Source organism: Vulpes lagopus, chromosome 19, assembly GCF_018345385.1.
Source record: "Vulpes lagopus strain Blue_001 chromosome 19, ASM1834538v1, whole genome shotgun sequence".
NCBI lineage: Eukaryota > Metazoa > Chordata > Mammalia > Carnivora > Canidae > Vulpes > Vulpes lagopus.
The window spans coordinates 50,955,672-50,973,770 of NC_054842.1; the positions used below are offsets into that span (position 1 = coordinate 50,955,672).

At 42.4% G+C, this 18,099-nt stretch overlaps 1 pseudogene; it reads left to right on the top strand.

Moving 5' to 3' along the window:
* Positions 1–2,678: 2,678 nt before the first annotated feature.
* LOC121478701 lies at positions 2,679–12,514 on the top strand (annotated as a pseudogene).
* The last annotated feature ends 5,585 nt before the right edge of the window (positions 12,515–18,099 follow it).

Genomic DNA, 18,099 nt, shown 5'->3' on the forward strand with positions numbered 1-18,099 from the left:
TAAGTTGAGATGCGAAATGAGGAGAAGAAGAATAAAATAGAAAATTTTCAAAGAAGAAATCTAGATAGGTCATTTCATCCACCTCTTCACCTTCAGATAGAATGACATTAAAACACTGTAAGTAGATAAGAATCTATACTATTTTTATAGTTCTTAAATGACAAGATTGCACAACCCAGTTCTCATTGCACTACATTTCATTGTAACAATTTGCAGCTAGAAAATACTTCTTTGCACTGAACCCAAGAGCTCTGGCCAAGTTAATCCCATTTCCTCCTTGCTAGTCTTCAATTCAGATGGACAACAGCATTCTTCGTGAAATTTTCTCACACACTTGGAAACGATAATTAAATAAGTCTCCAGGTTTCTCTCCTCTAATCTGCATAACCTCCCTTCATATCCTCCTTTTAGTGTTCAACTAACTGCAATCACCTTCATGGCAATCTTCTCTTAACCATGGGATTCCCAGAATTGTCTGCATTTGGAATGACCTGAGGAACTTCAGTGTCTACTCATGCTGGTGTCCCACCCCAACAGATATGATTTAATTGAAGTATATCCTGAACTTTGGAATTTTTAGAAGATTCCCAAGTAATTCAAAATTGTAGACAAGTTTGGGAATCACTATCTGAACTCACCCTCTTACCCTCACCTCCTTCCTCCTTGCTAATAGACCCTCAATAAGAGTCCCAGATTAGGCGTCATGATTGGCCTAAACAGTGGTTCCCAGCCCTGGGAACATTAGAATCACCTGCATAGCTTTGACAATAGGAATGCCTGGACCCCACTGATAAACTACAACAGAACATCTACCGTGGGACCCAGGGAAACTGTGCCTTTAAAAAATGCTCTCCAGGGGCAGCCTGGATGGCTCAGAGGTTTAGCACCTGCCTTCAGGCCAGGTCCTGATCCTGGAGACCCAGGACCCAGTTCCACATCAGGCTCCCCACATGGAGCCTGCTTCTCCCTCTGCCTGTGTCTCTCCCTCTCTCTGTCTCTCTTTGTGTCTCTCATGAATAAATAAATAAAATCTTAAAAAAAAATCAATTAAAAAAATAAAGTACTCTCCAGATATTTTTAATCCACCACCAGGTTGGAACCCATTGGTGGAAAAATCCGATTTAAAGTGTTTTCCAGGGCACTTGGGTGGCTCAGTGGTTCAGCGTCTGTCTTTGGCTCAGGGAGTGATCCCAGAGTCCTGGGATCGAGTCCCACATCGGGCTCCCTACAGGGAGCCTGCTTCTCCCTTTGCCTGTGTCTCTGCCTCTCTCTCTCTGTGTCTCTCATGAATAGTTTAAAATTTTAAAAAAATGAAAAAGATAGTTGCATGACCCTGAGAGTAAATGCCTCCTTAAACTTTGTGCCCTAGGCACCACATCTAGCCTCATCCTAGCCTCCACTCTGATTCAGATAAAATTTAACAGCTGGTACCTGTCAAATAATCTTATACAAAACAACCAGTTAGATCAACTAAAATATTAAGTTTTTCAGTGGTTGTTCAAAGTGTCCTAAAGCCAAACAAATTTATCTAGAAATGATGCCACATGCAGCGTGATCTCAATTTGGGGTACGCATCTTGGTATCAGATGACATCAATATCCCTCTGAGTTAAAAAATAACTACCATGCTGATTGTCTCAGTCCCTGTTCACCCACATGAAAACCGGAATGTGATCCTGTGAGAAAAGAATTTAATTAGGTGAGTCAATGGGTGTCAGCTAGCACGGTGGCGGCAGAACCGAGGACTAGGATCCTCGTGCAACTACTAAGGAGTCAAGTAGCTGTTACTCGAATTAAAAGTGGAAACTAGTAGGTGTTTGTAAAAATGTGTCGAGCTTGGCTATTCCTGCTTCCCAAAGCATTTTAGGACAAACATATGCAGCGGTCTCCCAGAAATAGAAGTGTGGGTAACTCAACCCAAAGTTGTGGTTCCTGTGTCCAGCCTGTGTTGGGTGGTGCGTCAGCAGAATGAACGGTGAAGAATCTCAGTGGGCTGACATTCTGGAGCTTCCTCAGAATGCCTTGTTCGGGCTGGCAGGGAAGTAGGGGGCGCTGACCAGGCAGACAAAGGGGAGTCTGCAGGTTGAGGCAACACCCATGGCTAGGACTAGAGCTTTAGATGGACCAGTTCCACTCCACATTTCAGGACTCTGACTTTTGCTTTCATAGGTGTAGCACTGATGGAGACAGCTGGTGGCCAGTAGCAGGAGGACAACCTCAACCAAGGGACCTATAAAAGGGCCCTCTTGTCATACCCTGCCCCTTGCTGCGGAGGTGATATTCGAGCCCTTCTCAGCTTAGTGTGGCTTGTGGGTGCTCTAGCATCAGTTCGGAAAATATTTAACAATTTGTTGTTAAAAATAATGACTACTCTTTCCGGTCTGATGTGTGCTAGACCACTCCAACTGACTCCTTCTTGCTCTGTGACTGTCTCAGACTTAGGACAGTAGGACTCTATGTCCTGTACCTTATTGCAGGGAGGGATGGGTTATGGTCCTACCTGTGAACTGAGAACTGAGTAATTGTTGTCTTAAGGCTGTTTCCCTACTTCCTTTTCTGACAGTCTTCAGGCAGGTAAGGAGGCACTCAGCAGCAACTGGCAAACTGGACCTGGATTAAATCAACACCTGAATGTGTCAGAAAGTTTGGATGGAGTCCAAAATGTGTTTGCCAGCCAGAATGACTAAGAACCCACACCTGGTGCCAGAGTGCAACACAGACCTGCCAGCGCACTTGGACAGATCTGCGGTGCTCACTGGAATCCATGGTCCTGGTACAGGAAGTCCCAGGTGACTCTGCCCCCAAAGTCACACTCCTTCAAATACAAAGGTTGGGTGTTTTTATGAGATGCATCCTGAAGTATGAAGAGAAGAAATGACATAATGTCTGGGATTTGCTTTAAGAATATTTAAATATAAGAACTTCAAAGAAAAAAAAAAGAACTTCAAAGAAAAAGAAGTGATACAAGAGGCTGGATGAAATGTGGCAAACTGGGATTATTATTGAATCATGATATGGGGTAAATAGGGATTAATTATGCTATTTTTTCTAATTTTGTGTATTTGAACACTTCCATAGTTAAATCTGTTTAAAAAGCTAAATTGATCTTTATAAACCTCATAAAGCTTGTTTGCAATGAGTCTACGCATAGCTTTGCATAATACCCACTTCTTTGAGATGACAGCAAGAAATAGGGAGCCCAACTATATGGAATCTGGATTCTCCTTTCCACCCAGTCCCAACAACTCCTCGCCTGTGCTCAGGACCCTTATTTTGCAGTGAGAAGATGACAGGTCTGGGGCTTAAGAAATCTGGGTGCAAGTTCGGTCTGTTCATTAACAATGAGACCTTGGATAAATCGCTTGCTCTGCAGCTTCTTTCCTTCCTCTGTAAACTGGGGATGATCCTGTAATAACACCACCCTTGTGGGTTATTGGAGGATCATATGAAATCAGGTACCTTGTGAAGTGTTAAGGAAGTGTTGTCAGCACCAGCAGCATGACCTTGGATCAGATGGCCAAGTGCTCTGACCTCAGAGTCCTCAGTTATGAGGGCGGAGAGTACAACAGCATTCCCAAGGCTGTGGGAGAACCACCCAGGAAACTTATACAGCTGGTTCTGCTTTGCAGCCTAGTTGGGGGACAGCTGAGTTAAGTAATGGCAGTAGTCCTTTCATGTTCTAGCAGTGAAATGGCTGTTGGGGGATTAGGAGTCTACTGTGCCAACTTACGTTGACAGCTAGGTACAGGTCACAGTTGGGGGTAATTTCATGGTGATAAACAGTTAAAGAGAGCCATAATATCTGCAATAATGAGGAGGAAATCTGAACTGGTCTGAGGTGAACCAAGATCTTTATAGCTAGGAGTAGGCACACAAATTAAGAGAGTGGAGGGGGTCAGCTGTTCTGCTCAAGCAGCTGTTACATAAAATGACTGGTAAGGGACTTTCCTGAGCTACCTGGTAGAGCTTCCTATAAGTAGGAAACAACTGCCTCAGGTGAGAGCAGCACCCATAATTTCTGCAGTCTTAGGGACCTTTGGGGTGTCTAGTTTAGATAGCAGGGCCACATGTGGGAGGGTGACCTTGTAATCCTGGCTCTAGGCCTATACCTTCTTCACTGGTAGGCCCATGAGATTGGCTGCCCACCATGCCCATGCCCATCTCACTGGCTATCTCTCTGCTTTTCTTTGCAGAATATTCCAACATTTGTACATACTTGTTTCCAAGTTGTTTTTCCCACATTCTGATTTCAGAATTCTTGTTTGTCTCATGTGAAGAACAATCCAATTCAGTATTTGTTGACTGCTTGCTATGTTCAAGCCCTTGTGCTACTGACCTCAGATGTTATAAAGGAGAGGAAAAAGGAGGTTTCTCCTTAAAGCCCCAATCTAATGTGGGGAAGGAGTAGGGACTACTAAGATAAGCACACAGGTAATCCCAATATACAAAGAATCTGGCAAGCACCACAAGAATAGTGGGTCGTGAAAAGATTTTAAGGAAAATGGTCATATTCCAAAGACTTGATGGAGAAAATTTATTAGAGATGGGTCTTGAATGGTAACTACATTTCCTAGAGGCAGAGAAGGATGGGAACAATACTTGGGGAAGAGGAGGCACAAAGGCACAGAGGTAGGAAAAGGTGGTATGTGTTTGGAGAACAGCAAGCAGTGCCATTTTGTCTGCAACCTGGAATGAGTAGAAAACCAAGAGGACACGGATGTAGGCTGGGGCCATTAGGAAAAGGCACTTACTTCAATTTTCTAAGCAATAAGGGCCCCTGAAGGTTTTTAAGAAAAGGCCAGAGATGAGTACTTCGAGAATATTGACTTAGTGCTGGTGTGCAGACTGGAGAGCCAGACGGACCAAGCTACGTAGTACGGAGGAGACAAGAGGCTGCTGGCCCTCAGATAGGCCACAGAGGCCACAGAGGCCACCACATGCTGGTACACAGAGTCCAGGAAACCATGGAGTCAGGCTAAGGAGGAGAAGTCTCGAGGTATTATTCTTAAGACTCTACTTTTTCTGAGGTAAAAAGCTCTCTGTTTTAGACATACCCTTGAGGTCTGGAGAGGTCAACATTTTCCTGTCATACACTGGAAAGACAAAATCAAGTTTTCTCCCCAAGTTGATCTTCTTTCAACACTGAAAAATTCACTTTCTTCTAATATCCATAGCTATTCCACTGGGATCCGTAAGAAAAAACAAAAAAACAAAAGTGGTTGAGTTGAAGGCCAGAGTAGCCTGCCTTCCTTGTGCCTTAGAACTTCTACACAGCCCCGAGTATGAATGATTTTATTCTTTCATGTAACAGTTTCCTTCCTCCTCCCGCTATGCTCTCAGTTCTATTCCTCCCTGCTTTTCATAGCACCTGTGAAGTCTCCTGCTTGAATGGCTCCATCCCTCCAACATCCATCTTGCTGCTTCCCTCTATACTCCTCCTGCTCCAAATCACCATCTCTCACTTCAGCCACTGTAAGGACCTCCTCACTGTCTGCTTATGCTCTTGTACCTTTCCTGGCCCCACTCTTCAAGCCACAGCCAGATAGATATCCACAGTGGTCCTTTCCAGAGTGAAGTAACACCATAAGATTATCTCATTTCAACCCTCCAACAAGCATGCCCCACAGGTTAACATCTGAAGTCCATAGGATGGCCTATATGGTTCTTCATGACCCAGCCCCTGGCTCCCCCCTTTCCCTTGTTCTGCAGCTACCCTGGCCTATTTGCTGTTTTCATACCCACCAAGCATGTGTCAGGCTCAGGCCTGGCCCTTGCTTTCCCTCTACCTGGAATGTTCTCCCTATTTTTATGGGCCACTCCTCACTTTAGGATTCTGTTTAATGCTACCTCTTCAGAGAAGCCTTTTTGGACCACCATGTCATGATCTATTAACTTACCTTGCTGTGTTTCTCTTGGTAGCACTATGGACTACAATCAATCTTTGTGTGATGTGTGTCTTCTCCCAGAAAATGTAAACTCCATCAGGACAGGGTCTCAGTTTTGCCTGCCTCTATTTGTTCAGGGCCTGGAAAAAAGCCAGGTTCTCAATAAATACTTGCTGAATGAATGAGTGTAGAGATCTTCTCTCTAGAAAACACTTTCCTTTGGCTCTGCTTCTGTTTCTTGGTTCTCATTTGCTTTGGTCTTTGAAGGTTTTAACTTAACAAAATTTAAAACTTAACAAAACAAGGGGCCTTGCCCCTTGACTGGCATGAAACTAAATGTTTCTCTTCTTCCATCTCACATCATTTACGATACTTCCATGGACTCCCAAAATTTAAATTTGCTCCAAGATTTACTCCTTACTCTCCTTTTTTCCCTTTCCCTCTCTCTTCATCTCTTATCTTTGTGCAGATGATGACCTAATATTATTTTCAGCCTAGACCTCTGTAAACTCAGTCCTTCCAGTGCCAAGTGGGCATCCTAATGGCACCTCATATTTCATATACTTAAAAATTTCTTCCTCCTCCTCACCTTTCTATGTGTTAATAGTACCACTATTTCCTTGGCTCCTAAGCTAGAAGTCTTAGAATCATTTTTTATTTCTCCTTCAGACCTTCTTTCCTCTTTCACCAATATTACTGGATCTTCCTTCTAAATGGCTCTTAACTCTAATTATTTCCATCCCCACAACCACCACCCTCGTATGACCATTGCCTGCCTGGCCAGAAGTAGCCTGACCTGTTTGATGTTCCCTTCCTGCTTGTAGGCCCTTATCTGAGCCACTCCCCTACCCCATCTCTGCTTCAAAAAGCCCCTGTAGGCTCTGTTCCAGCAAGGTCAACTCACTGACAACCATGCATTTCCAGTGCCAGTTTGGCTTTTTGCTTGTCCCTGCACTGCCCAAGGCTTTCAGTCCTGCTCTTAACTGAATGTCTAGGGCCACATGGGCCAGACCCACTCATATCAGAGCCTAGGCCCCAGCTCCCATTTCTTGGGGAATGAAGTTTAAGCTTACCTCTTCACCAGCAGCCTGTTTCCATTCTCCCCTCCTAATTCCTAGCTTCAAATAAAAGAATCATTTTTGAAAGATTTGCTTTAAGCCTTGTCTACCCTACTAAAAAATTAATGGCTATTTCCTATAGAATGAAGACAAAATTTCTCAGCTTCAAATTCAAGTTTGACTGTGGTCTACATTTTTAGCCATAGTATTCCTAAAATAGGCCTAAGACACAAATGCTTAGAGGGGCTGGGAAGGTAATGGGAGTGAATATATGGGTCCTGTATAACACGGTGAGGAGTGGTGGAGACTGTGGCAAACTGGAGGGTCTGCGCCCAGCTGTTTAAAGAAAAGAGCTAGCTGTTGGCATACAGAAATTTGAGCCTAGGATTGCCAGATGTTCTGAGTATTCCACAGAAACTGGAAATCTGAGGTTTTAGGCCAAATTTCTGGAGTTCATATGTATGTGTGTGTATATATGTATACACACATACATGTGTGTGTATATATGTATATACACACATACATATACATACACATATCTATACATGGTCTAATACATATATACCATGTATATACCAGTAATACATATTATGCCATATGGTATAAGACCTACATATATATATATATATTTCACGTGAGTGAATACATACACACACACATATATGTGTGTGTGTGTGTGTGTGTGTATATATATATATATATATAAAATGAATGACTATGGTACAGTGGTCTAATACACACACACACACATATATGAATTAATATGGTACACTGCAAATCATATCTGCAGGCTGGATACAACCACAGAGTTACCAGTTTGGAATTCGGCCTCTATATCTCCGAAACCAGCCAAAATCTCTGAGCCTACACTTGTTAAAACAATAATAATAGCAATAAGCAAGTGTTAGAACAGTGTTACAGATTGAGTTCCAAACGAAGACCTTATCCTTGGTGTAATCAGAAGGAGAATTAGAATGGTGGTAATTTTCTCAGGATGTGACTCAGAGGCATTTGCTGCCCTGTCAACATACAATTTAAAGCCATCCTGTAGCACCAGGAGCAATAGCCCAGTTTATGAAAGCACAGACACAGCATTTCCCACCCTGGTATAAGGTATATGAGAAATGCTTGTTGGAGTACATAGACAGCATTTCTAGAGACCTGTAAGTCACCATTCTTCAAAGAGTCTGTATTCCAAACATTTGTTTTTCAAGGTTTTCTGTTTTCAACATGGTCCCAGAAACAATGATATAAATAGGACCACAGAAGCCATACTGCCAATGGATTACTTTATATTTGCAATGAAAAAGAGTAGCAAAGAAGGCTGTTGCAAATATACTGGTGTGGTGCTTCAATCCCACAAACTTCCTTTGCCCTAGTGGCCCTGGTCAGAAATAAACCTCTAGTAGGCAGGCCTTCAAAGAGGAGCATGGACACAAGGGTGATTGAGAAGAGTGTTTAATAGCATGGTTTCTGAAGTCCTTCTAATCACACACTCTGGACTTTTCATTGGCATTGTCCCAGGAATGGCCTTTCTTTGAGCCTGGGGGCTTTGGGGTTTGGCTTGAAGTAAAGAAGGGAAGGGCATGAATGTAGGGCATATCCTTCCAGCTGTCCTGGAGCTGAAAGGGGCAACAGGACAAGGCAGTTTTCCTTCTTGACAAGGATGCTAGTGCAATGAGGTTGAGAGTGGGAAGGGAACCACATCAGGAAATGCCTCTTATTTTTTATTTAGGTCAAGGGTCCCCCTCAACCCCCACTCCTCCCAGGCCTGTCTCTCCCCAGGAGCAGGCTGGAGACATTGCCTTTACATAGTATTTCACTCCTCCAGAAGTTCAGCAAGTACAGCTGACAGCACCCCAGGGGACTCCTACCATTTCCTCAGTCTCCAGGGAGATGCCTCCTGAATGAAAGGATCTAAAAAGAGACACACACACATTTATATACACGCCTTCCTGTTCTCTCAAGCACCAGAATATTTTCTGCTCTGTGCTCCCACACTCTACAGCCTCATTATCTTCTGAGATTTTTCTCTCCTTCCTCATACCACTGCCTCTGCAACCACCCCCACCACACACACAGTTTCCTCTGTTATCTCTGAAGGCTAGGAGAACTACTGAGAAGAGAGGAGTGTTTCTAGAGCTTTATCTTCCTCAGTTCCGCCTCAGCTTCAATGTGTGAATACTAGGAAAGCTGTTCCCGGAAGTGTTGGAGGGCATATCGCTCTTTCCCCACCCTGTTCACTACCTCTCAACCCCCCTCCCCATTGATCACTGAGCCTATCACTCATTTCAAAGCTTCTGTTTAAATCTAACTTTCTTCAGTCAAGACAGCCACAAAAACTTCAAGCTCCTTTTCCTCCTTCTCCCTCTCCTACCCTTTGCTCCACTCTCCCATCCCCCTAGTTCGGGAGACTGGGCTGGTTTTTCTATTTTTTCCCATTGATGAGACATAAAGCTAAAAGTAAGACAACACAGGTGTTCTACATTTGTTTGTAAACAATATTTTACCTTTTTTTTTTAAAAAAGATTTTACTTTTTATCCATGAGAGACACAGAGAGATGCAGAAAGAGAGAGGCAGAGACACAAGCAGAGGGAGAAGCAGGCTCCACGCAGGGACCCCGACAAGGGACTAGATCCCAGGTGTCCAGGATCACGCCCTGGGCTGAAGGCGGCACTAAACCACTGAGCCACTCGGGCTGCCCTATTTTACTTTTTTTTTTTCTTTTTTAAGATTTTATTTCTTTATTCATGAGAGACAGAGAGAGGCAGAGACGCAGGCAGACGGAGAAGCAGGCTCCATGCACGGAGCCCGATGTGGGACTCGATCCCGGGACCCTGGGGTCACGCCCTGGGCTGAAGGCAGCCGCTCAACCGCTGAGCCACCCAGGCATCCTTATTACTTTCTAAATAATATACTAAATGACTTTCTTCAACCTCCAAACCTCTCCTTAGGTGAAGCACTTTTAAATATAATGCAGTGGTTCCAGCTGTTAATCTGAAAAGTACAATAAAAACACTACGAGAGCTCTTCTGCCATCATTGGCACTGTCCTCGGCACAACTCGCTCAGTGGCTCTGCCTGAGAGAATCCACCGCCCCCCACCACCTGGCAAACCTCACAGCAGACGGGATCCGGGCCATGATGGACAAGAAGGCCAACATCTGAAACATGTCTATCATTGCCCACGTGGACTACGGCAGATCTACGCTGATGGACTCACTGGCGTGCAAGGTTGGTATCACTGCCTCGGCCTGCGCTGGGGATACCTGCTTCACGGATGCCTGGAAGGGCGAGCAGGAATGCTGCATCACCAAGTCAAGGGCCATCTCCCTCTTCTACGAGCTCTCAGAGAACAACTTGAACTTTATCAAGCAGAGCAAGGATGGCTACAGCTTTCTCATCAACCTCATCAATTCCCCCTGACATGTGGACTTCTCCTAGGAGGTGACTGCCACCCTCCGTGCCACTGGCGGTGCCTTGGTGGTGGTGGACCATGTGTCTTGTGTGTGTGTGCACGTGGACACATGCAGACAAAGATGGTGCTGTGGCAGGCCATTGCTGATCATAGCAAGCCTGTGCTGATGATGAACAAGGTGGACTGGGCTCTGTTCGAGATGTAACTGGAACCTGAGGAGCTTACCAGCCTTCCGGAACATTGTGGAGTGTCAATATCATTTCCACCCATGGGGAAGGGGAGAGTGGTGCCGAGGGCAACAACATGTTGGGACTGGAGGCTTTGGGTCTGGACTCCATGGTTGGGCCTTCACCTTGAAGCAGTTTGTAGAACGTATGTGGCCAAATTTGCTGGACATGATTCTGAAGAAGCTGTGAGGCGACCGGTATTTTGATCCAGGCCCTGGCAAGGATTTGGCAAGTCAGCACGAGGCCTGATGGCAGGAAGGCACCACGGCTGTCAGCATCTCTCATGCCCTACCTTCAAGGTGCTTGATGCAACCATGAGCTTTAAGAAAGGGCAGACAGCAGGCTGATTGAAAAGCTAGACAGTGAAGACCAAGACCAAGAAGGCAAACTGCTCTCAAGGCTGTGATGTGCCGCTGGCTTCCTGCCAGGGATGCTCTGCTGCCAATGATCACCATCTATCTGCTCCATCTGCTGTGATCTCCTGCATGAGGGGCCCCTGGCAACGAGGCAGCCTGGGCATTATAAGCTGTGACCCCAAAAGCCCCCATATCATGCACACTTCCAAAATGGTGCCGACCTCTGACAAAGGTCAGTTCTATACCTTCGTCCATGTATTCTCAGGTCTGATGCTCACTGGCCTGAAGGTCAGGATCATGGGGTCCAACTACACCCCTGGGAAGAAGGAGGACCTGTACCTGCAGGCCATCCAGAGAATGATCCTGGTAACTGGCCGTTACGTGGAGTGCATCGAAGATGTGCCTTGTGGGAACATGGTGGGTCTGGGAGGCATGGACCAGTTCCTGGTGGAAGACTAGCACCATCAACACCCTTGCATTCCCACAATGTGCAAGTCATAAGGTTCAGCCTGAGCCCCACTGTTCAGGTCACTGTGGAGGCCAAGAATCTAGTGGCCTCCCCTTCCCAAGCTAGTGGAGGGTCTGAAATAGCTGGCCAAGTCAGACCCCATGGTGCAGTGCATCACAAGGAGTCAGGGAGCACACCATTGCAGAGGCTGAGGAGCTACACCTGGAGATCTGTCTGAAGCACCAGGAAGAGGAACACGCATGCATTCCTGTCAAGAACTCTGACCCCATAGTCTCCTACTGCAAGACTGTCAGTGAGAAGTCAAATGTGCTGTGCCTGCCCAAGTACCCCAACAAGTGCAATCAGCGGTACATGAAGGCATGGCCCTTCCCTGAGAGCCTGGCCGAGAATATGAACAGGCAGGACGGCCACCCATCAGGAGCTCAAGCAGCAGTCCCACTATCTGGCCGAGAAGTGTGAGTGAGATGTGGCTGAGGCCCATGTGATCCGGTGCTTCAGGCCCGATGGCACCGGCCCCATCGTCCTCACTGACATAACCAAGGGTGTGCAGTACCTCAGTGAGATCAGGATAGCACGGTAGCTGGCTTCCTGTGGGCCACCAAAGAGAGGGCTCTGTGCGAGGACAACATGTCCGGGATGTGCTTCGATGTCCTTGATGTGACCCTGCATGTGGACACCATCTACCTCAGAGGTGGCCAGATCATCCCCGCTGCCCAGCACTGCCTCTACACCAGTGTGCTGACTGCCCAGGCCTGGCCTATGAAGCCTATCTACCTTGTGGAGATTCAGTGTCCAGAAGAAGTGGTTGGTGGCATCTACAGTGTCCTGAACAGGAAACGGGGTCACATCTTTGAGGAGTCCCAGGTGACTGGCACCCCGTTTGTTGTGAAGGCCTAACTGCCCATGAATGAGTCCTTTGGCTTCACAACTGACCTGAGGTCCAGCACTGGTGGTCAGACCTTCCCCCAGTGTGTTTTTGACCACTGGCAGATCCTGGTTCAACAACACCAGCCACCCTAGCCAGCTGGTGGCAGAAACAAGCAAGCATAAAGGCCTGAAGGGAGGCATCCTGGCCCTGGACAACTTCCTGGACAAACTGTAGGCAGCCTTCCCTGTAGCCGACCACCCTCGGTGGGACTCAGCATAGCCCCTGCACCCGGCCGATGATCGACCACAGCAACATTCTCCATGACACCTCAAGACTGTTCAGACAGTGACACTCCATCTGACAGGTTCTGGGGCCCACTCAATGTCATCACTCAATGTGAATACTTGATGCCACTTCTTACAATATTTATTTCAAGATTTCAGAGGGAAGAGAAATGCCCGGGGGGACTTATTTGGCCGGTGGGGATGGAGAAGTGGGATGGAACACTCAACACATTTTTTTTCCATTTCAGAAACTCAAATGTCAGAAAAAATAATAATAATGCATTAAGAGGTTTATTTGGGTAAATGGCGTAGTGGATTTTCCCCCAGAAAGGGGGAAGGAACAAGCAGTAGACCTTTCTCTTTAGAGAAGAGATACCACATATGTTTGCTAGAAGGCAGGAAACTTCATGTAGTGTCACAATGAGCACCTCAGCTGTGTTAGTGCCACTGGAATAATATATTTGATATGATGGTGACAAAAAAACAAAAAAACCAAAAAAAAAAAAAAACCCACTGTGAAAGTATTCAAAAATCCAGAAACATAGATAAAATTGTGTATTTATTGTACTTGTTTAGGTTAACAATTAAGCCCGCTATTTTATTTTATTTTTATTTATTTTTTAAGCCCACTATTTTAAATGGAGAGATTCCTCACCTGAAATGTAGTTGTAGTTGAAAGCAGAAATATGTTTCTTCTGTGCTGACATTACAAATACACTACATATTTCCCTGTGACTTAAAAAATTTAACAAGTGTACAATATGATTAGTACACATTCCCTAGTACACACTGGAGCTAAATGGATTAACAAAAGAGCTATTTATCAACACATAAATCCTCCCATGTGGATGACCATTTCAAATTCAGAGTAAGTTTATAATATATTTATAAACCAAAAATAAAGATGATTTTGAATTTTGCATTTTAATGGAATCCTGGAGACTCCAATGAGAAGCCAAGTAGAAAAAGGTCATAGTGTCCTATTTCTCCTTTTCTTTAAAAATGGAATTCCTTTTACATAAATATTCTATCTGTATTACACAATAAATCTAAATAAGTGAGAGAGAACTTGTGCTCAGAATCCTGTCACCTCAGCAAAACTAACTTTTCATTTGACCCTGCTCCCTTCTAATTCTGGTGAGTAATTGGAATGAGTGCATTCTCCCATTTTCAGTTAATACTATTTGAGAAGCATGTTCCATGCTGCTATGTAATCTTTGTAATTTGAATTTTAATAGCTACACCATATTTTTAATTATTCCCCAGTTATTGGGCATTTATTTTGTAATCTTTTCCATAATAATTAATACTGTGGCCAATCTTCATTTATTTAGCTTTTTTTCCTTATGGATTATTTCTTCAGAATACATTCTATGAGGTAGGATTAAATAAAGGTCAAAAGCCCGGATGTGAAGAGGTTTTTATTTCACTCAGTGACCAAGGGGCTCTAGGGACTCCACCCATGGCCTCCCACCTTTTCCATCAGAGACAGACAGTTCTCTATCAGAGGTATATCAAGTGGCTACATTCCCCCTCTAGAATACTGGGACAAGCTGAGAGTCCATTTCAGAAAAATACAGGCTTAAATACTATGACCTTAAACCCATATGAGCTTGCTATATGTTGCTACCAAATGATTCTCAACAAAAAGTAAAACCAGCACTTTCAGATTATAACAATTTTGCTGGGGAAAAAAAAAGTGAACAAGGAGTGACATTTAGAAAGTTGTATGTCCCATTAATAAATGTAAAATGGTTTTCATTGTTTTAATTTGCATTTCTTTTATAAATTAGTGAGATTGAACCAGTTTTCATATATATGTTTACTAGTGATCTCCTCTTGAATGAAGTGTTTCTTTCCCCAGTTCATTTACTCAGTAAGGACTTAATATTTTTGTATATTTTATATAATATAGATTTTAAGCATTTTAAATACATGCTAATATTTTCCAGTTTATTTTTTAAATATAATTCTAACATTGTGTTAATGAGCTATAACCACCTCCAATTCTCATAGTATTGCTTCAGAAAGCTTTGGATATAGACTTTGGTTCAAAGGGCAACTTGATTAATATAAATCACTAACATACCTGTTTCCAGAGACAGTAACACAAAATTGTCAAGGGTTGGGATTTTTACAAGCCATGATTAAATTATAGAAATATCTTTGGTCAATGCCAAATTTATGTTGTAACTTTTTTTTTTTCCTGTACCATATAAACAGAATAATCAATGTAGTCTGGGACTTGAGGGAACCTCAATGTAGGTAATGAGGTTGGGGCCTTTGGAACGTGGAGAGAGAGGAGCTGGGCTTTCTTGGGATGACATGAAATAAGGTCATATGGTTTGGAGTGGACAGATGACATATGGACTGGGAAGAACTAAGTTAAGAGGAGTTTCTCTCTTTTCTGCCTTTCTACATTCTCATCTCCAACCCCTTTCTGATCACCAGATAAGATTTCCATAGGAAGTAGTTTACAAATATTTTTGGTGTCTCCTTTCATTTCCTTCTTCTATTCCTCTTTTCCCAAACTCCCTCACTCCTTCCTTCCTCTTCCTTTTCTTATGGCAGGACAGCACAATTACAGTGGAGTTTGATAAGCTGGATCCAGGTGCTATCATTTGATTTTTTAAAAAGATTTATTTATGTGTGTGTGTGTGAGAGAGAGAAAGAGAGAGAGGAGAGGGAGAGAGGAGAGAGAGAGAAAGCACAAACAAGCATGGGAGGAGCAGAAGGAGAGACTCTTTAGCAGCCTCCACACCAAGTGTGGAGCTCAATGCAGTGCTGCGTCTCAAGATGCTGAAATCATGACCTGAGTCAAAATCAAGAGTCAGACACTTAACTATCTGAGCCAATCAGGTGCCTCGCTACCATTTGATTACTTGACTTTTACCAGATTACTTTCTGAATCTCCATTTCCTCTTCTAAAGGGAGACAATAATAGTACCATTTCCAGAAGGCTGTCATGAAGATTAAAGAAGAAAAGTGTTTAAATGCTTAACACAGTATGGTAGACTATTTTATTCACAACTATTTGGTGCTCCCACCAGGGGGAGGATTACACTCTCCAATCCTACTAATGTCAGCCTTGGCCAGGAGACTTGATTAATCAATGAAATATGAATGGAGCTGACATATGACACTTTGAGGCAGAAAACTTAAGCCAGTACACAGTTTGTCATGTTTTCTTTTCCCTCTGCCATAACAACCAGCAATGTTCCAAAGAGAAACTGTTCTATCACTGAGTCCAAAAGTAAAGAGGACTTAGAATAGTCACGGTCAACATGCAGTGGGCACATAGCATGAGCAAGGAAAAAAAAAACTTTGTTACAAGTTATAAGCCACTGAGCTTTGAGGGTTGCTTATAATCTAGCCTATATTGATTGATTAAAACAGTATCTGGTATGTTGTAAGAGCTTCTATAACGACTGGTGAGCTGTTAGCCAATGTCCAGTGCTCAGATAGGCATAAAAGACATTCGAGTTCTGACCAGCCAGAATGGAGTGTCCTTGATCACACATAATAACAGTTTCAAAATACATGAAGTGAGAACTGATAGAAATGCAAGGAAAAAAGGATAAATCCACAATTACAGTCAGATATTTCAATACTTCTGTCTCAACAATCAACTGAACAAATAGACAGAAAATCAATAAGGACATAGAATACTTGAACCACCACCAACTTGATCTATTTGACAATTATAGACTATTCCATCCAACAACAGCCAAATACACATTCAAGTGCACACAAAGCAATCAGCAAGATAAACTATATTCTGGGCCATTTAACAAATCTTAATTGAAATCATTCAGAGTATATTCTCTGACTCCAGAGGAACTAGAAATCAATAAGAGAAAAATGTCTAGAGAATTCCTAAATATTTGGAAATTACACTACACAATTCTACACCTGTGCACCAACAAAATAACAGGAAAACTAGAAAACATCTCAAAGAATATGAAAACGAAAACACAACATAGCAAAATTTGTGGGATGAAGTAAAAACTGTACTAAGAAGATCTGTAACTTAAAATCTTATCTTAAAGAAAAAAAATCAAGAATCAAAGCTTTCAACTTAAGAAGCTATAAAAAAAGAGAATTTAAACCAAAGTAAGCAGAAGGAAGAAAGTAGTAAGAGCAAAAATCAATAAAATAAACTAGGCAAAAGAGAAAATGAATGAAACCAAAAGCTAGTTCTTTGAAAAGATCAATGAAATCAATAGACAAGAATTATTATATATTAAAGAAGGGACATCACTACAGGTTTTATAAATATTTAGAGTATAATAAAGTTTATAATAAATGTATCAATATATTTGACAAATTAAATGAACAAATTCATTAAGAAACACATCAAGTAGAAAACCTTAGCTTAGCTTCATATCTATTAAAGAAATTAAATTCCTAATATCTATTTTAAAAATTGAAGTCCTAATCTGCGCCCAAGTCTTAGACCCAGAATACTCTACTAGTGAATTTCATCAAATATTTAAGGAACAATATCATCAATTCTAGATAAACTCCTTCAAAAAATAGAGGGGAGGAAGGAATATATATCCACTCATTTTATGCCAGCATCACTAATATCAAAACTTGTTAAAGATCTAAGAAAACCATTGACCAATATCATTCATGAATGTTCATGCAAAGATCCTTAGCAAAATATTAGCAAATTGAATCCAACAGTGTTAAAAATTATACTATATCACGATTCAGTGAGTTTATCCCCAGAAAATAAATTTCAAATCAACCTCAAAAACTGACTAATGTAATTCACCATATTAACAGGATAAAGGAAAACATAATATGATCATCTCAACAGATAAGAAGAGACATTGATAAGTATTTCATTTATAATAAAATCTGTCAGCAATTCATGAGAAGGGAACTTCCTAAAGCTATAGATGGGGACATCTACAAAAGCCTGCAATTAACATCATACTTAATTGTAAAAGAGTGCATAAGAAAATATGGAAGAAAATCTTTAAATCTGGGATAAGCAAAGTTTCTTAAAAATAAGGGAAAATCATAAAAAGTGATCAACTGAACTTCATAGAAATAAAAAACCCTCTGCTCTGAGATAATATTAAAGAAATAAACAGACAAGCCAGAAATTGAAAGAAAATATTTACAAAATGCACATTTCACAAAAGACAGGTATCCAAGATATATAAAGAAGTCCTATAACTCAATAGCATGAAGATAAAACAATCCAATGAAACGAGGAGCAAGTGATCTGAACAGATACTTGACAAATGAAGATACATAAATGGCCAGTAGACACATGAAAAGATACTCCATATCACTAGTCTCTAGGGAAGTGTAAAGTAGAACCACAGTGGATCACTACTACATATCTATTAGAAAGGCTAAAATTAAAAAGACTGAAACACCAATTGTTGGCAGGGACATGGAGCAACTAGAGCGGTCATACACTGCTGGTGGGAACATGAAATGCTACAATTTTTTTGAAAAATAATTAGGCAGTTTCTTAAAAAGTTAAATATGCACTTACCATACAACCTACGCATC